This window comes from Sitophilus oryzae, unplaced genomic scaffold (assembly GCF_002938485.1).
Source record: "Sitophilus oryzae breed Bouriz unplaced genomic scaffold, Soryzae_2.0 scaffold_54_pilon_pilon, whole genome shotgun sequence".
NCBI lineage: Eukaryota > Metazoa > Arthropoda > Insecta > Coleoptera > Curculionidae > Sitophilus > Sitophilus oryzae.
In genome coordinates, this window is record NW_022147140.1 from 360,107 (window position 1) to 385,331 (window position 25,225).

At 34.9% G+C, this 25,225-nt stretch overlaps 1 long non-coding RNA gene across 1 annotated transcript; it reads right to left on the minus strand.

The window, feature by feature from the left end:
* Positions 1-293: 293 nt before the first annotated feature.
* Positions 294-1,313, minus strand: LOC115886961. Its single transcript, XR_004050976.1, has 3 exons — positions 758-1,313; positions 386-675; positions 294-321 (listed from the first exon to the last, which is right to left on the minus strand). It is a non-coding gene; the product is annotated as an uncharacterized LOC115886961 (long non-coding RNA).
* Positions 1,314-25,225: the final 23,912 nt, after the last annotated feature.

Sequence of the window (25,225 nt, forward strand, 5' to 3'; positions counted from 1 at the left end):
TTCATCTTATTCGTAATATATTTCTAAATTGAATACCTACTCAAATATTTAAGGAATATATTTTATATAAATGATCTAACAATAAGTAAATATATGGACCACTAACCAAGCAGGATTTAATTTGAAAAGTCACATTTTTGAGTCTCCAAGCGGGTCCTTAATACGTCCTTAATATCCAAAAAATGGTGGCTTCATGCACAGACCCATGCCAACAAGCAATCATGTCTATTGTCTATAGTTTTAAGACTACCATTTCCAGTAATTTAAATGTTGGGGAAAATAATGCTTTTCTATTTCTAAATACCTCTCCATCATTACCCCCTGTAAAGTATAAGAAATCTTGTGCTGATAAATATTGAAGAAAATATAACATATAGGTACTTACCAGGTGAATGTTTTCTTACATTGTGTTCCATCAACTATCCCTATAATCCAAGGAAACCCAAATATACTATAAAATTGTTCCTGCTCTAAAACTAGAGTTTCTTATTCAGGCATTTTTATGAACTGAGGGTAAAGCAGTGGAAGTTCATGGGATACTTTTGTAACATAATACGAGAAGTGGTAGAAACAAACATACATGCCCATAAAAAAAGCTGTAGACTGGACATAGCCCCTGAAGTGTAGAATCTTAATATACACAAGAGTTGATTTAAAACACTTTTGCTGTTGTTTCTGGAAATAGTAAAGAAAGATGGTTCAAAGTATAAATATAATTAATTTATCTTACATTAGATTTACTAGAATTCCAACTTACCTCTCATATTGATATTCTAGATTTTGTTCAATTAAACCGAGGATATATATTACAGTGTCATTTAAAAGTCTCTGTCCTAAAGACTTAAGGAGGTTCATTTCTTGGAAATATGATTTTTCCTTACATCCACTCTTGAGGAAATCCATTTTCAATGAATATACCTACTGATCGACGTCTCTAAGATATCAAAAGTAATCATCGAACTTACGTAGAGGTATCATAATACACTTTTTAGCTTTCTCAAAGGAATATAATAAAAATAATTATACTTCCTCGTAAAACAAATTTTTTGTGCCTTAGTCAGGTTAAGTGGCCACTAGCCTGGAAATTTGACCGCTTAATTTAAATATAAATTCAAGTTAGATTAAAGCATAGTTCAAGAAAATAAGCTAAACATAATGTTAAGTTTTGCTTAAAAAACTTGGTGCAAACGCCCCTACATTGTATATTATCGATATTACCACGTATATTACAAATTAAAATTTAAATTAAAATACACAAAATAACTTTTTTTACAATTTTGGATAAAAAACACCACACCACCGTCACGCCACTGATGGAGCGAAATGACAGCAAGATAGGCGAAACTCAACCGTGTTGTCATATTTATGTACCCATCTCTTTTTAACTCTCATAAAAGTGTCAAACCATGTATGATTCTAAAAAATTGAGTTTTATGAATGGAGTGTTCTGTCTACCTATATTTAGATGTCTTTGCATATAAACGTCGACCCAAGCGGGGTATACTTGCTCAGTAGTTTTTGGATTTAAATTTTAAATTAGTTTATACTTGGTAACAATTAGACGATACATCTGACCGGAACTAGTGCAAGTTAAAATAAGTGACAATGGAAGTTCGGAATTATTTTACTACCTTAATTGTTATTAATGTCTTAATGCCTAGAACATTTAAAGAAATACGGTATATTGCTTCCTTTAATATTTACTGTAATTCAAAATTATGACATCAAAGGTTTACATAAATACCTAAACTTAAAAATATACGTAAAAAAGGACTGGGTTAAAGTACACATAAGGAAATGTTTTATCCCTTTTCATTTGAACTCAATTTGGATACGAAGAGGATTACAACTCTTACAACTTAAGAAACAAATAAATAATTAATATGAACAAAATCGATAAATCTGATCTAAAAACCTGTAGAGAAGGATTATTTTTAATTTAGAGGAAAAATATAATCATTATAATAACAATTAATAATAATATAGGGTAATTCTGGGAGTAGGAGATAGAACACCTTTTTTATTTTCGTTATTTTTTTTGCAAATAAAAACTTTTCTAGTACAAAAAACTATTTAGTACAAACGTTTTAACCAACTCTATTGATAATTATTACTAAAAACTCAAATAACAAATACATATAATTTTCAGAGAAAAATTAAACAAGAAAGTCGCATTACGATCCAACTAACCCTAAATGTGCGCATTTTAAGTTCTACAGGGTGGGGCAACGGCCCAGCTACGTCGAAACACCGGTTCACATTAGAACACCGAAGTTAAGCGACGTAAGGCGATACTAGTGGATGGACGGGTGACCGGTTCGAAACTCTGTATCGTGCTGTTGTTCAAAAAAAGGCACAAGTGTAAAATCTATTGACACACTGCTCACTCACGCCGCCCGGTTCGAGGCCGGATGAGATCGGATATCTCCTGAGTAAGAGTTGATTTAGACACTTGCCAAGTTGGTAGGCTATTGACCATGATATGGCCGAGGACCGCGGTTCGGATTCCGCGTAAACAAAGTAGGCCCCGTTCAGATTAGCCCTGGCAGCAAAAAGGAAACGTTAACTGAAATCTTTACTTTACTTTTATGCAAGGTGTGGCAATAGTGCGTCAGGCATCTGGAGCTCCTAGAATAAAAAAACTTGAGAATTTTATTTAAGTGCACACTTTAAGTTAGTACGAAGATGTATTTCAGGAAAATGTTTTAACTTCTATAGGGTCGCTCAAAAAAGTGTGACTAGATCGGGATGATGTTTTTTAAATCGGACACCCTGTATATTATTGCATTTTTGGCTTTCCTTCAGATCACTTTACATTATCCTAGATATGAGTAAATATATTTCGATAGTTTCAGAGATATTAATAAATAAATAAAAAATATATATTTTTAAACCCTTCTTAAAAATATATGAAAAATACAAGAACTGTCCTGAAATCAAAACTATCTTCGGTACTTACTTTAGATGGTCTATACTTAACTATAGCTATAAAAAATCATACAAGGTGTTGTGAATTCTAACTACTAATTAATTCTAACGTCAAACTTTCTATAATGTAAAGTACTTTTTCTTCATTTTTTTTCACTTCGTGATATTATTTATTTATTAGATGGAGAATTAAAAAATGAACATTTTTTGTATTTGAAGTTTATCAAAATTTTTCATGGTTTCGCAGATACACGCAGTTTTATTTCATATTGGTCTTTCAACGATAAAATACGAGAGAAGAATCATTGGGTGGCTTTGATAAAAATTTACTGTGGATAATGCCATGTGAAATATAAAACCGCGAATATCTGCGAAACTGTAAAACATTTTGAAATACTCTAAATAAAAAAAAATCATTTTTTAATTCTACATCTCTTTAGAAGATAATATATATTCCATTTAAAAAAAGACGAAGAAAAATTATTTTATATTTTAGAAAGTTTGGCGTAGAATTTTAAACCAAACCTAACCTAACATCCCGTATGATTTACGATTACCAAGTAAATTTAAGTAAGTACAGACCATACAAAGTAAATATCTAATATACTTTTGATTTCAAGACAGTTCTTGTATTTTTAATATTTTTTTAAGGAAGGCTGAAAAGTACAGGGTTTAATATACAAAAATACGTTTCCTACGATGTTCTCTATGGGTATCTCGGAAACTACTGGAGATAGAGAGTCGGTTAAATGGGGAAAGAATTGCAGTTTTGTGGGGTCATAAATATTCGCCTTTCAGATTTTTGAAAAAGTTATTGGCTTACTAGATATTTCGAAAAAAACAAATTTTGGCTATTTTAAAAATTGCCTCTAATTCCATTATAAGCTATTTTAGACAAAAAGTTTTCAGATAAAAGTTGTAGATAATCACATCCTTAATGAGACCGTGTCCTCCATTTTTTTTCTAAAGCCTGTCATTTTTGATATATGACACAAACATATGTTTTTTTTAATGGAAACCATAGTTGGCCATGACTTCATAAAAAGCGCCATTTTTAAACTTTTTAGTGATATAAGCTATAATATCTTTTCTTCGAAAAATTACTGAGTTATAGCCATTTCTTATCATTTTTAAACAATTTCACTTAGTTAGCCATGAAAACAAGTTCAATCGCCGTTGCTCTCTGAAATGTTAAGCTGTCACATCCAAAATTTGTAAATTATAATAAACAAAAATTGTAAATATGAATTTTTCAAATGAAGAAAAGCGTGTAGATACTCGCGCATCAATAGAATGGTTCCAACATGACTTTCAGTATGACACACCACCTCCCACCCTTCATAATAAAAGAAATTTTAAAAATTATTTATATCATAATTATACAAACGCAGGGATAGGAAGAGGTGGACTAATTGCATGGGCCTCCTCGATCACCTGACCTATCCATTTTAGAATTTTTTATGCGGTATAGTTAACAATAAGGGTTTACAAAAGAAGTAAGCAAGTTTTTTTTATTCTAGGAGCTACAGATGCCCGACGCACTATTGCCGGATACTGTATGGTGAGAGATAAACTATAAAATAGATTTCCAGAAAATAGCTTAGCTAACGTAAAGAGAAGTAAGAGCAGCATTTTTGCCACATCTATCTCACATCCCGTCGGCTTTATGACGAAAAGGCTTATCTCGTTTTTGCCACGTTTGAGAATAGCAATAATTAAATAATTCTAATTATTTATTAATTCTATTATTTAGCATAGAGCAAATTTTTAAACAAATAAGGTATAATATTGAGATACGGCCAAATTTTCATGCTAAAAAATGACCCGTTGGGCATGTCTTGAAGTTGATATCTCAAAATTTCCACAATTCGAGATACGCTTTTTCGTTATAAAGCCGATGATATTTACGTATTTTAAGACAAGACTCATGAAGCCAACGTTTATCATTATCCAGTTGTCACGCTTTTGTGTACAATAATAATTTTCCACACAACCAGCAAAATCATTTTCTTTCCACTCTTCTGATGTGTTGCAAACATGTCTTAACATGTCTTACTTGCAAACATGTCTTACTTCTCCCTCTGACTCGGAAGTATCACTTAATACTATGCAAACTGAGGAAGGAACCATTTATATGTTATTAACAATGCAGTTACTGTTTGATCGAGCAATTTATTATTTTTTATCCGACTTAGCCATTATGGCATTCACACTCCCTTTGAGGGGAACATTCACTCATCCCAGATATTAGATATCAGAGGGATTGAGCTCGGTGGAAACCCTTTCTATGGTATAGGCTTCTTGAGGCTTAGATGGGTAACCTAAATACTTCCTAGTTGTTCGCGCGGTCGCCAGCAAGGTTGCTTTTTGCATACTTTTATATATATTTGCGTTGAGCCCCAACTCACTAATGTTCTTCTTTAGTTGTTTTGGGATATACAATACAAAATACAATATTTTGGGTTGATACAATTATCGGGATAAGGTCTCTATTTTCCACTGTTTTTTAATTTGTTCCTGGAGATCTCGGTATTTGGCAATCTTTTCACAATGCTTGCTACCCAAATTGTTGTTGTTAGGAATGGCCACGTCGAGAATGATTATATTTTTCTTAGCCTTATCGATTAATAGGATGTCCGGTCTATTATGACTTACTGTATGATCTGTAAGGATGGTTCTATCCCAATACATTTATAGTTTTTATTTTCTAAAATGGTTTCTGGAACATATTTATAATACGGGAGTTTTTCCGCTTGCTGTTGTTGGTGTTTCGCTACAGAATTGTGTCTCGCTTTATATTCGATTGCAGAAAACATCTGACATCCGCCTATGATATGTTGGATGGTTTCCGTGGTTTGGTATCCGTATCGGCTTTTGTCATTTTCGATTGTCGTATCTTTCACAATATACTTTAGGTAGTTTCTGCTTGCAATTACCTGGTCTTGGATAGCCATTACGAAGCCCTTGGTTTCAGGAAATAGCTGTCCCGATACTAACCGATAGTTCGACGCCAAAGTATCGATATTATCTCGATCCGCATCATTCATGTGCCTCCCATGCAAGTGCTTCTCTTTCCATATCTGCATCTTTTCCTCGTTAGTTTGATGGTGCGTATGAACTTCATGTTGGTTCAACAGGAGGGGAGTTGAGTCGGCTGCTGCGCATATTACTTTATGCAAAGTTGAAGTTAATGCTTCTTTGTGAAAGTAAGCTCGAAAATTCGTTATTTGTTGATCCAGTTGTTTGCATATATTTACTAATCCTCGTCTCCTTTGTGATCGTGGCAAAGTTAATAAATAAATGCCTTTATTATCAAAAAATTTTACAATTTGTAGACAAAGGTAAAGTAAACAAACAAAGTAAACAAACAAACAAAAGAGAATACAAAACATTATACAAATAACATTGTCAGTCTTATTGCTTAAAATAAACATTTATAAATGTTTACAATGTAAAAGAGCAAAAAAATAAAAATAAGATTCAAAATTATTAAGTTTATACTAAATATCAATGACCTCTAGATAAATTTACCTCCATGCCATTGGTAAATATAGTAATAGCAAACATTAGACCAGTGTTTACAAGATCAAATTCGCTATCAAAATATAATGCATTAACGGCGTAGAAAGCCTTGTCTAGTAAATTAGATTTCAATGCTTTGCGAAATGAAGAAAATGTTATGGATTTGATTTCAAATGACAGGTGATGCATTTTTTTCGAGTTGTATAATATTGAGCTTTTAACTAACTCTGAGTGTGGGGAGGTAGATAAAGATCTTGCTCCGCGTTCCTGAGTGGATAAGTGTGAGATGGCCTTCCTTGGGAAGCTGATACATGCTTACGTATTAGGCAAATGGATTCAAATATATGATTAATTAGTCATCAGTTATTATCGATATGAAAAATAAGTAAAAATAAGTTCTCTAAGGAATCTCCCCACGTGAGATGGCACATATTTTTTGAAACACCCTGTATATCTAACTAATAGTATGTATAAATCAAAAGCTATGTTGTCGATACGTGTCGAATTCTGGTCCTCGGTATTGTGTTTCAGAAAAAAACGAGCTTGACGTGCTTCGCCGCCATTCCGGAGATGTACACTTCTGGAATTCCAACGTGTGTTTCCGTCCGATTGAAGGTATGCTGTAACGTATCGCACGACATAAAAGCGAGCCGTGTGATGTGTAGGGATCAGTAGGGATATTTCCAGATCGGTATGCGTTAATAAACAGATGCGTCGTATTCTCCTAGTGTATATCGGATATCGATTTGCCAAGTGAATATGACGATTTAGAAAGATATTGAAATTATAGTCCGGGAGGCAGCGGCTTTTTTTCAAGGAATTTCATCCCGGTTGAGTTTAATACAGTAGGTTATACTCACATTCTAAATAACGAAACCGACCCTCAGCCTCAGTACCAGCGGTGGGTGCAAGCGTGGGAGGCTGCGATATTCGTAAAAAAATAGATTTCTGAAGTTATTTCATCCCGCGTGAAACTGCTTGTATGTAATATTGATGTTATATAGTAATAAAAAACGACAGTCAGCCAGTCGGCTGAGGGTAGAAAATACGCCAGTCGGGCGCCTGAACTTGAGAAAAAAAATACAAAGTGTACCTTATACTACCTCTAATACCCGAGTTTGATAAAACGAATACTCTTAGTTCCCTTGCTAATACCCACTAATGCACCTAATACCGGTAACAGGGCCTATTTTTCATATGCTCGGGCCCTCTTTTCCAATAAAATTCAAAAATTCTCTTGTTAGTTTGGGTTAAAAAAAATAAAACAATTATTTTTATTTTTATTTTTATAATAATTTAAAAAAATAAATAAACATTATTATATTCAACAAAATACATAATGAAAAAAAAACAGGTCCCCTAGACCACCGGGCCCAAAGCCCGGGCCTTATGGGCCTTATGGTAAAATAGGCCCTGACCGGTAATAATACCCACTAAGGCCCACTAATACCTTACTAATACCCCCTATTTCCTACTAATACCCACTAATATCCCTGATGGTTAAATTCAACTTTTCGCAGTCAGAAAGTTATTACTCACCTGGAATGAGAATGGGTTATAAACTTACCAATATTTAAATAATTTAAAATTACAATTTTTAGATTCAAAATGATGTTTTTTTCCAAATCGTGTTGAATAAAACTTCATAATATGATAAAATTACAATCGGTAGATATAACCGAGGGTACAACGAAAAAAAAACTACAAAAATATCTAATAAACGCAAACATGTAGGTACCAAAAACCTATTCTCCATAGAAAAATATATATGCTCGAAAAATATATATCGCGTTTCGCAAGCTACTTTAATTTTGGAGTTACGATTTTTTAAAATGTTTATCCCCCTTCCATTCCCTCTTACCAACCCCCCTAATGGCCAGATTCTCGGGTGTCACAGTTTTTTTGTGCCAAATTTGGTTAAAATCGGTTTAGTGGTCTTTGAGTTATCGTGTTACAGACAGATGGACAGACGGACAGACAGGCAGACAGGCACCATGAAAATATTTTGTATTTAGGTCATTTATGATCCAAATAACTAATTTTGAGTGAAATTAAAAAATTTTCTTTTGTCAATCTTAATAGCCTACCATACCTGTTGGTATGGTCGGGTAAAAAGTGAATTGGTTTATTACAATGAAACCTGGAATAACACAATTTGCTGTTTCTTTATTTTTTTATGGTAATTAGGTCATGCCTCCTTAAATTGAAAGGACCACTTCCTGATGGCTCCAGAGGACCATAAAAATATATTTTAGCTCAACGACATCGGTATCATCTTGCCTGAGCTAGACAAAGTGATTATTGTTCAATTTTATAAATTTGTCCTTGAATTCGTTTTCATTAAAAATATCAGAAATTTTCCCGATGAACCATTGTTTATCGTAGGCTGCGGCATAAAATTTTCCTATTGTAATATCCTTCATTAATTCCTCATCACAAGATTCTGACTGATCAAATTCACCGTCATCAGCCGAGCATTCAGCCGTTTCCTCATGCATTTCGCACTCAGTTTCACATATCTCTTTCGCGTCTACGCTTCTTTCTTCTGATCCTGTGACTTTTCCAATGCCTCCTTTTTTTGGTTCTTTTTTGCTTAAATTTTTTTGGGTTCATTTTGAACCGAGTTTTGGACTCACCTTCTTGATCACTTTTTTCCACTTTCAATTTTGTATTGTCACTTGGTGTGATTATAAACCTTTTAAGGCGATGCGATCGTTACTGATACGACCGTTAGATTCATTGAGAAGCCAGCAAAATGAAGATTTTTTAATAATTGCAGGCCGATTTGGAGACCCATCCTTTTGTTGCACTTCAAAATAGAGGGAATTTTCTTCCACATGTTTTATTTTATCTGAATAATCTTTCTGGTCCAATACATCGTCTTTGTGGACGAATGTTTCAATATCTTGAATATTTTCATTCTTATTTTTATCTTCATGAAGATTCTGATCGAGGTTCTGATCAATCTGAAGTTGTCTGTATCATCCAAGGTATCATCACTACCTAGGGTCTTGTTCTCCGGGAGATCCGGGAGAGATTGCATATAATTTTTTTGAAAAAACGCGTAATGATTGTTAAATTGTAAGATAGCGCTCTTTTAATGTTAATAGCTAATTGTTGTTATTTATATGGTATAATATAAAATAAATAATGCTCTTTTAAATGAGCCCTAGTTCATTGGATTCTGATTAAACAGTCAAGAGGAATTAACATTTAAATAAAAAGAAATGTAATCTTCTCCTACTAGTTTATTTTTAGAGATTGTTCAAACAAGAAAAATCCGAAATTTGCTAGAGATTATAACACCATTTTTTATAGTACCCCTTATCTAGGCAGAATGTTGTAAAATTTCCATTTTCTTATTTGCTATAGCAGTTGCGCGGCTCTAGCGGACATTCTATATACTTGGAAATCATTTCCAGCAATTTCTCATTGCCTCTTTAGTTATAAATACTTTTGTCCGCAGACTCTATGGCAAATACTTTCCGAGATACAGCCAGAGCTATTCTTAGTGAAACACCCGGTACAATTATTAATGCATACCTTGGGTAAATCGAAAAAAAAAACAATTAAAATTAATAAATATAGTTTTAATAAATAGAAATGTAAAAATATGTGTCAGCTGATTGCCCATTGGGGGAAAAGCCATCAGTCAAACCATGAAAAATTCCGCGCGTCACGTCGTACTATACTTTGCTCTGACTGACGCGACTGTCTTACCACCGCCATACATGCAGCGTACACGGTCATTATTATATTTCTATATAAGTACGAAATCTTGTGTAAAAGTTTCAAACGGGATAAAATAATAATTTGAATTTTGTATTTTTTTCTCAAGTTCAGGCGCCTGACTGACGTATTTTCCAACCTCAGCCGACTGGCTGACGGTTGTTTTTTATTACTATATAACATCAATATTACATACAAGCAGTTTCACGCGGGATCAAATAACTTCAGAAATTTATCTTTTTAAGAATATTGCACCCTCCCACACTAGCACCCACCGCTACTGGACCGGCTGACGCGACGGTCGGTTTCATCACGTGGAATGTAGAATGTAGAATTTAGAATTTAGAATGAGTGGGAGGGGGGTTAATCACTGCGACCTTACAGATCTATTGTGTCCCCCTTTCTTGAGCTATAACTCATCATACAGTCCCAGGGCTTTGACAAAAGCCAGTATCTGGGACGGTTTTATAGAGGGTAGTTCTCCATCTCCAATATCAGTCGTACCAAAGTTCATGGCACGAATGGTTGTCGTCTCGGCGCACTCAGTGATGAGATGTACTGGTGTTTCCCCATTTTCCCCACAGAATTTGCATTCGCCATTTCTTCTTAGTTTCAATCTACTGAGGTGTTCATTGAGGAGACAGTGTCCTGTTAAAAACCCCGTGACAATCCGAAGATTGTTCTTAATTAAACCCAGAAAGATCTGTGATTTTCCTTGATCATAAGTCCTCAGAAACTTCTTCGAGTGTCTTAGACCGTTGAAAGATTCCATTCCATGGAATCTTGCAAGTTCTTGAGTTCCGCCTTGAGTTGGTTACTACTTGAAAGCAGAACGGTTCTGGTCGAGTTAGTGGAGTGTTCGCTCCTTTTCTAGCTAGATTATTTGCTTTTTCATTGCCTTCTATCCCTTGGTGAGCAGGCACCCAGAGTGACCTAATTTATTTATATTACCCAGGCACCTAATTTATTCAGCTTCTCTATGCATTCTTTGACCAATTTCGAATTGATTGATACTGAGTTGATCGCTTTTAACGCTGCTTGACTATCAGATAAGATGGTTATATCTTGTTTCCGATAGTTCCTATCTAAGATAAGTTGTACGCATCTTTCGATAGCGTAGATTTCTGCCTGTAGGATACTAGGGTAAGTGTCCATTGGTTCGGAGTATTTAGTTTTCGGCCCAAATACTCCGATCCCTGTTCCCGTATTGGTTTTGGAAGCATCAGTATACCAAGTTATGGTATGGTCTTTTAACTGCTGGGCAGACGTTTCGCTCTTCCAATCCTTTTTATTGCTTAATACTACATTGAGATGTTTCTCAAAGTTGTACGTTCTTGGCATATCGTGCACTGCGAGTTGCAGGAGTGGTATTTCCTTTTTTTTTGAGGGTGTTCCAAGCCCCTGATCTGACAATTCTCCCAGTACTAATTCCGTTAGTGACCATTCTAATCATTGTCACATTGGCATATCTACCAATGACAATGTGCAGTGGTGTTAGATCTAGAATGACCTCCATTGCCGCTGTTGGACAGGTTCTCATGGCTCCTGTGATGCAAACGCATGCTAGTCTCTGGACTTTGCACAGGTTTAGCCTTGCCGTCCGTTGCTCTAGTTTTGTGTACCAGGCAACTGCTCCATAAGTAATCATAGGTCTTACTATCATGGTATACATCCAAGGCAAAGTGTTAGGGGAGCAGCCCCATCTATTTCCGGCCAGTCTTCTGCATATCATGAGAGCCTTTGTGGCTTTGCTGGTAGTGTTCTTAATATGCCTGTTCCACAGGAGTTTACTGTCCAGAGTTATTCCCAGATATTTAACTTCCTCTGTTGGCAGTATTTCCTTTCCATCTAGTTGGATTCTTTTCAAGTTTTTCAGAATTCGCTTTCTGGTGAATGGCACTCTCGCGGTTTTGTCTGAGTTGATGCTCAGCCCGACAGTCCTGCACCATCTCTCAGTGATACGGAGTCCTCTTTGGATAATATCACACAGGGTGCCTTCATGTTTCCCCCGAGCGATCATGACTATGTCATCTGCATACCCAATGCAGTGTATTCCCGCTAGAGTTAATTCGTCTAGTAGTTCATCCACTACCAAGCTTCACAGCAAAGGGGAGGTTACTCCACCTTGTGGAGTTCTTTGCGTTGTTTTAACAGCTACAGTTTTGGTGCCCATCTGAGCCTCTGCTGTTCGTGTTGACAGCATTTCCCAAAACCAGCGAATAATAGTTCTGTTCACCCCTCTTGTTTCTAGAGATCGCCTGACCACCTTATGTGGTATATTGTCAAACGCCCCCGCAATATCCAAGAAGGCACAAATTGCTGTTTCTTTGCTATCCAGACTTGTCTGTATTAGCTCCTTTAATTGGTACAGAGCAGTTTCTGTGGATCTGCCCGTTTTATAAGCATGCTGACTATCATGCAGTGGTTTAACCTTTAGATGATTTTCTCCAATATGGTTGTCAACTACTTTCTCCAGCGTTTTCAGTATGAACGATGTGAGACTAATAGGCCTAAATGACTTGGGATTTGTCCAGTCAGTTTTGCCTATTTTGGGTATGAAGATTACTTTTGCTCTTCTCCATGTGGTTGGTATATATCCCATCGCTAAACTGCTTCTTGTAATGCTTAGTAGATGGTGAGTAGCTATTTGCTGACCTTCCTTTAGAAGGGCAGAAAAGATCCCATCCACTCCTGCTGCTTTATAGGGCTGAAAGGTGTCGATCGCCCATTTCAGTTTTTGTTCTGTTATTACTAGCTTGGCCACTTCCCAATCTTCCCTGCAAGGATTGTGGGGTTCAGTGGGAGCTACATGAATATCAATAGGTATGCCCTGGAAAGTGTGTATAAAGTAGGAGATTTGCTCTCTCTTCCTCTCCTTCCGTGTAGCTTCCGTCAGATTTCTTAAGTGCCATGTTGGGGATAGATCCACTCTTGGCCATAGATTTGTGTAGTCTAGCTGCATCAGGAGTAGAAGTGCTGTTTTCGCAAAAAGATCTAAAGTCAGACCGCTTTGCCCTTCTTATCTCCTTATTATACTCAGTTAATTTCTCGCCGTAGAGCTGCCATTCGCCACTGGATTTAGCTCTATTAAAGAGTCGTCGGCCCTCCGATCTAACATTGGCCAACTTCTTGTTTCGCCAGGGCTTGTTGTTACTTTTTTGTATGCCTTTACTTGCAGGGCAACTAGATTCGTATGCATCCAATATTGCACCGCTGATTTCCCTTGCGTACCATTCTAGATGCAGATGGTTTCTGGTCCTACTTGCATCTATACGGTTTAGGTTGTCTACGAGATTGGTGTTATATATGTCCCAGTCTGTTTTTCTTGGATTTTTTCGAGTTTCTGTTTGGAGTATGATTCGTCCTAATTTGAACTCGATGATTCTGTGATCTGATAGGGAGGGTTCCGTTGAGACCCTCCAGTGTTTCACGTAACTGATTACACTAGCACTCCCGATTGTTAAATCTAATACTTTTGCCCGCGTTTTTGTCACGAACGTGGGGCTGTTCCCTACATTGAGAACTTCAAGATTGTATGCTAAGAGGAATTCAAGTAAACACTCATCTCTAGTGTTAGTGTTAGTGCTTCCCCATACCTCATTGTGTGTATTGGAGTCGCATCCCAATAGCAGAGGTAGTCGCCGTTGGCTGCAGAATCGCACGAGTTCCCGTACCTCCGGAGGCGGTGTCTCCCCTTCACCCGGAAAGTAGGCAGAGGCAATCACGATGTTTTTACTGCAATCGTCGATATTAAGTTGAACCATGATAGGAACAAGATCTCGGGTTGTAAATTCTGAAACACATGTGTAGTGTGTTTCTACACATGTGTACACATGTGTAGTGTGTTTATATAGTCTTTTCTTATAAGAATACGGGCTCGGGGAAATTCCTGCCTGTTATCATACCTTTGAATTTTTTCCAGACAAACCTCTAATTTGTCCCTGAGTATTTATTAACGAAAAATCCAAGAATATTTTAAATGCATTAATTAATATTAGAACATTTAATAAGCTCATGAATTGCAACTTCGCTTTTTAGTTAACTCGGATATTTTAATATTTCTGAAAACAATATTTTCTAATTGGTAAAACGTAAAAAATCGTTAGATCTGACAACTCTGTGGAAACTGGTCGTTCGTCTGGCCGCAGCTATAAACGCAATACATCCGGCCAGCCGACGGCCAGGTCTGTGGCCAGGTCGTTGCGACCTGGTCGTCAGTGAGTTAGAGCCTTTGGAGCTTTCTGTACTGTTCCGCCAACTCGGGCATAAATTATGTTAGTGCTCGAGTATTTTGTGTTACAAAGAGGATGTTCCGAATATTCAAGCCCGCATGACATAAAGTTGATAAATATTTTCACAGTTTTTCCTCACCTCTACGCTTTTTGAGAATTTCAAATTATGACTCTCCGCTTATTCTCTAGCTATACGTGCAATATTTTTTTACTGTTCCAAGCACACATAAATTTTATAGGATTTTATTTGATGTATACTAAAGAAACGTCATTTTTTAAATTATTCTATAACGAAATTGCCGGAGGGCAACGAAAAAATTCGAACAAAAAAGACAATAATATGCACAACAAAATATCGCCAATTATCTTAAATATTATGTATTTTTATGTTAGAAATTTTAATAGGAACCTTCAAGTTAAGTAAAATTAATTTGAACTGAAAATTAATTACAGGGTGGTCCGAACTGTATTCCGGAAACATCAGCAATTTATTCTGCACATAAAAATAAGTAAAAAAAATTCTATAAATGTATGTCCTAAAATGCTTAAATTGTTTCGGAGATACAGGGTGTACAAGTTTTTATTTCGATTTTTTCCAAATAATTTCTGAAGTAACGTCAATATATAGATTAAAATTGGCGTCTGGGTGTTTTTTGACATGACAAATTTGATTTTGATATCAATATGACTTTTACTGATAGAGGGCGCCACCTACATAATTTTGTAACTGGTTTGAAGATTAATAACTTTTCGTCCGTACCTGTATAAAACTACTGATTTACGATGTTTTTTTAGGTAAAACAGGTCTCTTGGTAAAAATCGCTGCGGGTAATGGTTCTCGAGATATTTGGAATCGAAATTATCAACACCTGTCATCATTAACGTAAATTAAACATGTCAAATAGTTATTAGACTGAAATTATAAATTTGAAATGTTTTTATGCGAAAAGTTTGAAGAAACTGATTTATCACTATCCATTTTTTCAAAGAAATTGTGAAAATTATGATTAATTTAAAAAAAATAAAGAATTCCCAAATTTATCATTTCAGTCAAATAATAATAATCTCTCAGTATGTTTTTTTGTCAATAATGCATGTATTGATTATTTGGCCGGTCGTAGCTCGAGCGTTAGTGTGTCGATCTGCGGAGCGGAAGGTACTGGGTTCGATCCCCAGCCAGTACGGTCGCATTATTTATTTAAATAGAGCAACCAACGAGCCGCCACCTCAAGGAAGGCAATGGCAAACCACCTTGAGTATATTTGCCTTGTACAGCCTCTCAAATAGTGCCGTTCGGATTCGGCAATAAACTGTAGGTCCCTTGTACTTGTGAAACACTGATGACACACATCACAAGTACATGCGAGAGGTAGGTAGCCGACGCTCTACATAGAGTATGGCACTGTAAGAAGAAGATTGATTATTTCCATTCTAAATATCTTGAGAACGGTTGCTAGAGCAGATTCACTACGCAGGAATTCATTCGGCACTCATTTATTCACTCGCTCACTTACTCAAGTTCACTCTCAAACACTCTTCCAAGATGTAGACTTAACAAACATACTCTCTTTTACTTTTTACAGTCTCTCTTTTATTTTCGACGCATTCTTGACAGTTACATTCGGCAATTTCTATATTTACTTGTAAAACTAATTGTAAAAGTTTCCTGACAATAAAGTACAAAGTATTTAAGAAAAAGTGTAAATTATTATAAAAAAGGTCAAGCAGACGAGCATCAACATAAGCAGTTAGATTCCCCAATATTGGCAGCAATTCCTTAACAACGGTGGTTCAACGTAGAACTCCAACAATTTTTCGAAAATACAAATTTTTATTTATATCATATATTTTAAGTTATAAAATAATTTACATAAACCAAATTACGCGAAACTGTATTTTAAACATGCCATACAATTATAAAAACAATTAATCAGTAATTTTTTTAAAGTTTCAAAGTTTTCTAAAAGCAAACTTTTTGTCAAAAAATAATTTCATTTTTATTTATGCGTTGATTCTATTCTACTATACTATAATTTAGAGAATACACAATTAAAATTTGCTTTACGCAATGACACCTATTTATTTACAGTTTGCATTGGAATTATTGCAGTATCGATTTTCTCACAATACGCTGACACTAAATTAGTTTGTTTAAATTAACTTGCATCCCGATCATTAATCGAGTACATTTGGCATTAGGGAAACAATCATGAAAATAGTTACGCAAATAAACAAGCAAGTCTAAGCGCGTTACCCGTTGCGACTACGTAAGCTCTATAGAAGCAGGCTCTATTATATACTCCTGTTATAACAAAGTGCCCCTTTGAAAGTTTCGAGGCAGTATGCGAATATGAACCTTTTATGTTTAAAATGCTGAATAGACTAGAAGGTAAAGTTTATGCTATATTACCTGAATGGCAGTAAACGAAAAATTAAGTGTGGGCAAAATTGAGTGGAAAAATGTTGCAGTAGCGTCTTTATTGGTCTTAGTAACAAGGGGGGCCTTAGTAACTGCCGAGCTTATAGAAATTTAAAATGGAGAGCTTAGTTACACAAAGGCACAGCTGGAAAAGAGAAAATCTATGCTAATAAAATTTATTTTAAAAATATGAGCAGATAACAGAACATAACAAAAAATTTATGCTTGTACGTGAGAGCTTTGTAAATCAAGAAAAATGTGCAAATGAGATTTAAAATAATAGTATATTGTTTTATTTGGAGTAAAAATGACACTTTTTGTGGCAAGGCTGTACCCTTGTTGTATGTTTGATGAACGAGCATTGGCGAGTCTGGCATACAGGCGAGGCACACAAATAGTTATTTGTGTAACTAGTGCAAAAAGGGCATATTTCTTTCACGATGCATGAGGTGTCATGCTGGGTGCAACAAATATGATTTTTGCACATGTTGCACACAACATTTTACACATATACAGGGTGTTTCAAAAAACATGTGCCATCTCTCGTGGGAAGATTCCTCACATAAAAATAAGATTTATTTTTCATATCAACATAGGTCCGATTCTGCTTTGTTTCGTAGCTACAGGGTGTTAAAGTCTTAATAATCTTTCGATTTTTTATAAATTTTCTTCAAAGTACTTTTGTGATTCTTATAAAATTTTGAGGGTAAAAGTTACTATAAGTGCAACATATTTCAATGCTAAAAAAGTATCGATAAATTCATCAGGGACGTGTATATGGGTTATCACTGGAATATTTTTCAAAAAAAAGCATGCCCGCTACTGACTTTTTTTTCTTTTGACATCAAAAATATAGGCCGTTTAATGCCAATTAAAAGTTATTTCTTGATATAGTGTCCAATTCGGCCTCCTTGATGAGATAAACGCAATTTTATTAATCACAATTAATAAAATTAAAATAGAAATAAAATTAATAAATTATATATTTTACCTAATTTATGATTAATTATTACTATTAGTTCTTAATACTATTAGTCTAACCTATAGAAATTTCATATAAAAAATAATGGTATTTAAGATGATTACAAAAAACCTAATATTAAGAAGTTTTAACATCCTGTAATTCTAAAACTATGCATTTCCATACCCATGTTTAGAGGAACTTTTTTATATATTTTGGATGAGAAATTAATGAGTACTTATCTAAAACTTTCGCAAGCTAATGATGTTAAAAATTTTTAAAGGTTAGACTTGGGATCAAGGCAAATTAATAAAATTGCGTTTATCTCATCAAGGAGGCCGAAATCGACAAAATATCAAGAGAACTTTTAATCGGCATTAAACTGCTTACAGTATTTAGCTAACAAGAAAAAAGTCAGTGGCGTACATGATTTTTTTAGAAAAATATTCTAGTGATAACCCATATGCACGTCCCTTGTGAATATGTCGACACTTTTTTAGCTTTAAAATATGTCGCATTCATAGTAACTTCTACCATCAAAATTTCATTCGAAACGCTAAAAGTACTTGGAAAAAAATTATAATAAATCTAAAAAATATTAAGACTTTAACATCCTGTAGCTACGGAACAAAGCTGAATCGGACCTATGTTGATATAAAAAATAAATCTTATTTTTACGTGAGGAATCTCCCCACGAGAGATGGCACATGTTTTTTAAAACACCCTGTATAAATTTTTATTAAAATGTTTTTAAAGTAGGTAATTCACAGAATATTATTATTACTAACAATGACACTATTCAATCGAATAAATTATTTTTTTTTAATAACTTTTTTCAGTTGATTTTAATTTTAATGTCACAGTTTGAACAATTCTAAGGTAATTCTACTAAGGTAATTGATGGAAAAACTTAATTTCCAGTAGTCTTTTGACTTTTATTGTCATTTCTGCCCGTAGAGGTCTCGGGTTTTTGTTCTTCACTTAAAACTCCTTTCCGGAATATTGCTGCCAGGTGTCCAGTACTTGTTTTACCTTCCAGTATTTGACAAATTTTTACAAAAATTTACAATTTTTTTCTCTACATTTATTTTTTCAAACGCCACAAATAATTTTTTAAACAATTTCAAACGTTCTATTGCTCAATTCCAAATTCAAATGCTGCGCTGGTTGAATTTGATACTTTATGTCAGTTTAATAATATTTTTTCGCACTTTTGTGCTTAGGCGTAAAAGTGCTTTACTTTTATGTTATCTATATTCAAAATCTATGTTCAAAAGATGGACAACATCGAACAAAATTTAGCCGCCCGCCTCCCCTCCAAAAGAATTTTTTTTAATAAAAATTAAAATTTTCGGGGTAGTTATTAAAATTTCAAATTACTGTTATGGAACACTGAAAAAAAAACTGAACGTTGTATTTTGAATTTTAACCGCGCTCCTTATCGAAAAACTTTAATCGTCCTAGTGGTAAATAGCCTTTTTATAGTGATTCGCCTTTTCTTTCTGAAGATCTGAAGAACATCTTGTACTTGTTGAAGAACCTGATATCTTGCATTACTATTTACTATTAGAGCCTATATCTTGGTCATTTGTCTTTAGTTTCACCAGTAAAAGCAGCATTAACTATTTAAGAAATCATCATATCAAAACAGAAGATCTTCGGGTAATAGGATGCGATGGCACAAATGTGAATAGGCGGAAGGGAGGAGTTCTACGCCATCTTGATGTTTCTATGAAAAAACCTTTACAGTGGAGGATTTGCCTACTACACGCAAACGACTTGCCTCTTCGCCACTTGTTGCAGCGCTTGGATGGTCACACAAAAGGGCCGTATAGCTTTTCTGGACCAGTTGGTACGTTACTAAGTGACTGTGAACTGAAACCTGTTGTAAACTTCAAAATCGTTGATGCAGAACTATCTGAAATTGACAAAAATGCACATATATGCACAAATATTGCATATTTGTGAAGCTATAAAAAGCTAAAGATGTTCCGATAACTTAGCCAAGAAAAACCCAGGGAAAATGGCACATTTGAGATGGTTCACCACTGCAAACAGAATTCTTAGACTTTATATCTCTACCCAAAATCCATCCAAGAATTTTCAAGTTCTGGTAGAATTTGTAATGAAAGTCTACGCACCTATGTGGTTTAGAATAAAAACCATTTATTCAAGACGGAACCCGACATTTGTGGAACTCGTTACGTTTATCTCGATACTTTCCGGATAACATTAAAGCCATTGTGTATAAAGTTTTTGAGAACAATGTGTACTTTGCGTATCCTGAAAATTTATTGATTGCTATCATGACAGATGAGCGACAACACATAAGGCAGCTGGCTATCAAAAGAATACTAAAAGTCAGGAAGGATAATTCAACTCCGTTGCAGAGTGTAAGAGTTTTTGGAACTCCCAAACTAAATTTTAATGCCGACGACTATATAGACCTAATCTACTGATCTGATATAAATATTTCAGAGCCCCCTTAACGATGGACTTGTCTGAAAACGACCTCATGAAAATAATTCAAAGTGAAAAAAAATTCAAGAGGATAAGCTTCCATGTCACACGAAGGCTGTGGAAAGGACGGTCAAAATTATAACCGATGCATCTAAAACTGTTTGCGATCAAGAATCACGTGACGGTTACATAAGAGTGAGACTTGAAGCCAGAAAACAGCTGCCAAGTTTTGAAAATAAAGCTGAATACTACAAAGCAAAAGATAAGCATAAGAAGTGATTAAATTAAATGGAAGAGGGTGTGTGGGTGGAACTCGACCTTTACTACTCCATGGGGAGGTTACTAACCTCCCCATGGTGAGTTCTGGGTTAATTTGGAACCTTGAGTTATTTTCCAAGTCGTCTAGAATTTTCAAAAGTCTAGGGTTCCAAATTAGGCAAAGAGCCGTACTTTAATAACAATATGCTATATAGAAGCAGCTTTGCAGTCATTTACAGATCTTTAAAGGGGCGCAGCTAAAATTCATCGTAGATCATCCATTTTTTTTTCATGTGTTACTTAGTCATATTTATTACCTAGTCATATTTATTTACTACCCTGAGCGCCTTTTATGTTTATACAAAAATACCCCTTTTGAGGGGGAAGGGGGCGGCTAAATGTAGATTGACAATGTCCGGTTTTCTTGTACAGTTTTCCTAATATGCGAAACAACTTTTTTTCATTATCCTTACAAAAAAATCCCAAAAAAAAATTTTTTTGCCGTTTTCAACCCACCCTACTGAGTAGACACTTTTTATTGTAGCGTCTCAAAAGTGGGGGGGGGGCTCAGCTCTATAACTTTTTTATTTTTTTCAGATAAAAAAACGTGATTTGGTGATACAACATAATTTCTGTAAGCAAATGGAAATGTAAAATTAAGACTTCAAATACTCTCTATTTAACAAAATTCATAAATTCCAAAGAAAATCCGTCCGCCTAAGAGCGATAATAGTAAATCGAATCGTCTAACATCTGTGCGAAAATCGCGTTTATGATAATCTTAACGGTCTCAAGAACAATTGGGCCGATTAATCTTAAATAACAAGCAGATTCGAGGACGCGATTAGACGCACTTATTTGCTTTCTCAGTTTAAGGGTCAAGCAAACTACTATCTTGGCTAACACTAATTTGATCGGACCGCAGAAACCAACAGAGAAAAAAAGCACCGCAAGTATTCCGGCTTTTTAGTAAAGACTGAAAATAGAACTACGGTAGAGTATCCTTCATCCGCTGCGCTGTAAACGACTATGAGCGAGCAGCGGCGTAGAGCTAAACTAAATCTCGGACAGGTTGACTAGCAGCCACGGTATCGTCAGCTACGTCTCGGACAGATATGGTACTACGAAATCGCCATAAGGTTACGCATTTCCTTATTTCTTCAATCAACACTACTAGTTTCCTTCTACTATAATCATTATATCGTAGATATGCAGAAAGAGTTGTGACTCAGCTCTATAACTTTTTTATTTTTTTCAGATAAAAAAACGTGATTTGGTGATACAACATAATTTCTGTAAGCAAATGGAAATGTAAAATTAAGACTTTAATTTTTTTAAAGTTTCTCTATTTAACAAACTTCATAAATCCCAAAGAAAATCCGTCCGCCTAAGAGCGATAATAGTAATTCGAACCGTCTAACACCTGTGCGAAAATCGCGTTTATCATAATCTTAACGGTCTCAAGAATAATTGGGCCGATTAATCTTAAATAACAAGCAGATTCGAGGACGCGATTAGACGCACTTATTTGCTTTCTCAGTTTAAGGGTCAAGCAAACTACTATCTTGGCTAACACGTTGAATTTTTCTGGTTGAGAATTAGCGGTGGTGTAGACGCCAAATAGAATCACGCTATTTGGCGATTAACCTTTCTCGATTTGCTTTCTATAATAAAATGAATTAATTGAATTATATTATAACGAATTTATTAATCTGCAACCTAACCTACCCCTCTCTTAAAAAGTGATATATCAGGAAACGTACTCGTTGTCCAGGGAAAACTGCGATCGGAATAACTCCTACTGTGTCACCTTGTTTCATAATAACGATACTGTCGGTGTAAACCATTAGCACACTTTGTGCCTACCATGCTGGTGACAAGCACTTGTAATAAAAATAATAGTAACTTTAGACAGTGCGATCGTTATTTTTTTATTAATTCTAGGTATCTCGCGTCAGGAATGCATCTTGTAAATAAATAAATAAATGCCTTTATTGTCAAAAAATTTTTCAATTTGTAGACAAAGGTAAACTAACAAACAAAGTAAAAAAAACAAGGTACACAAACAAACAAACAAAAGATAATACAAAACATTATACAAATAATATTGTCAGTCTTATTGTTAAAATAAACATTTATAAATGTTTACAATGTCAAAGAACAAAAAAAATTAAAATAATATTCAAAAATATTTAGCCAGTTTATAGCAAAATATCAATGACCTCCAAATAAATTAATTTCGATGTCATTAGTAAATATAGCAATAGCAAACATTGACCAGTGTTTTCAAGATCAAATTCGATTTTCAATTCAAATATAATTCATTTACGGCGTAGAAAGCCTTGTCTAGTAAATAAGAGTTCAATGCTTTACGAAATGAAAAAAATTATGTTATGGATTTGATTTCAAATGGCAGGTGATTGTGCATTTTTTTCGAGTTGTATAATATTGAACTCCCCTCCTTTTCAATATAGTAATTGTCTCCCCTCCTTTTCAATATATACAGCGAGGCCATCTTTCAAGAAGCTTTGGAAGAGGGAGATGAGGGAATCAAATTTAATGGTCAACGAACCAACAATATCAGATATGCTGACGATGCAGTAGTAATGACAGACGATAGTAAAGATCTACAGAACACATGTCTACTACAGAATAAATGTCTCCTGCAAACAATATGGGCTGAATATGAATTTGAAAAAAACAAAATTCATGATTATAACAAAAGACCAAAATGTAAATACTTCAATATCAATAGACAGCATGCAAATAGAGAAAGCCCAACACTACAAATACTTGGGCACAATAATAAATGAAACTGTCGAACAATTACAAGTAATAAAGTCCAGGATTGAGATAACATGAAATTATTTTTTTAAACTTAAGAAATTTCTTTGCAGTAGAAATATAAACTTAGATTTAAGAATAATGATTTAAGAATAATTATGTGTGGTGCCGAAGCGTGGACCATTAAAATAGCCGAAATTAACAAACTGGTGGCTTTCAAAAGGTGGTGTTATCGTCGCATGTTACGGATTTCTTGGGTCGACAGAATTACAAATATAGAGGTGTTACGCCCCATGAACAAGGAAGAAGGAATACAGGGTGGCGCCTCTCATACGTCGCGGAAGCTCCAAGTTGAACGGTAGTTTATATGGAAATGAAATTTTGGCAGCATATATAGGTTAACTGAAAGCACTTTATAAAAATGTATAGAATTATAGATAGGCACATAAAATAAAAAAAACAGTCACGCTATCAGGGTAAATAAAACCTTCATGTTGCTGTTATAAACTTTACTGAAATTCTAACCATAAATTTGATCGGACCGCAGAAACCAACAGAGAAAAAAAGCACCGCAAGTATTCCGGCTTTTTAGTAAAGACTGAAAGTAGAACTACGGTACAGTATTCTTTATCCGCTGCGCTGTAAACGACTATGAGCGAGCAGCGGCGCAGAGCTAAACTAAATCTCGGACAGGTTGACTAGCAGCGACGGTATCGTCAGCTACGTCTCGGACAGGTATGGTACTACGAAATCGCCATAAGGTTACGCATTTCCTTATTTCTTCAATCAACACTACTAGTTTCCTTCTACTATAATCATTATATCGTGGATATGCAGAAAGAGTTGCACCCTGTAGAAGATTACACGATCTAAATAATTCCACGGGGATATTCAGGACTTTCCACCTAGAGAGCCAGGAGCTAGCGGCAACGACAGCGGTCATTTGTTTCAGGAAGGTGAACGAATTCACCAACATCTCTGGTGAAGAATTTAAATTTATCTCAGGAGGCCCCAGAGGTGCGGAGGCGTCTGCCGAGGCCTAGCGTCTGGACAGATGTTAGTTTATTTTTTACTTCATTTTTTACTTCTTGGTAAAGATTAGTGTAAGGAAAAAAAGGAATCAAATAAATCGGGTATTTATATTTTCTTCTATTGATCGATGCGACATGCGACTGATAAATATCCGTAACAACTATTGCAGTTTCACAACAACACAAACTGTTATCGAAATTATAGCAAGGAAATTTAATATTTTTTGTAATACTTTCATTTTATCTATTGTCATAAAACCTATTAAAAACAGGATGTAGGGTCACCATAAAAAAATGAAAAAACTAAAATTACAAATCCATTGTCTCGTTTTGGGATTTAAAACTTTTGAAACTGACTACAAAACTTTTCTCAAGTGACATCAGTATGAAGTCGTAAGCCTTCACCTCCTGTCCATAGATAACCTTTAGATTTCCCACTCCCATGTTATTGTAGGGATCGTATTTTTGCGGCATCTAGTAGAATAAGGAACAATTTTCTGCACGTTAAAGAAACCTGCATTACCGAGATCACAAACCGCTTTTATTTGAATCGCAGTTCTTTGAATTTTTAGAGTCAAATTTCAACTATTAAGCTATAAGTTCTAGTTAAACCTAAGTTTTGTCTAGACAAAACTTAGAATTAACTAGAGCTAGTAGCTTAAATTCATTTCTATTGAGAATAATTGGTAAAACAACAAATATCTGGTAAATATGGGCTGAATATGAATTTGAAAAAAACAAAATTCATGATTATAACAAATTACTTCAATATCAATAGACAGCATGCAAATAGTGAAAGCCCAACACTACAAATACTTGGGCACAATAACAAATGAAACTGTCGAACAGTAGTGAATAATAGGGACATACTCCTCATTTGAAAGTGTCTCTCAAGGACCCA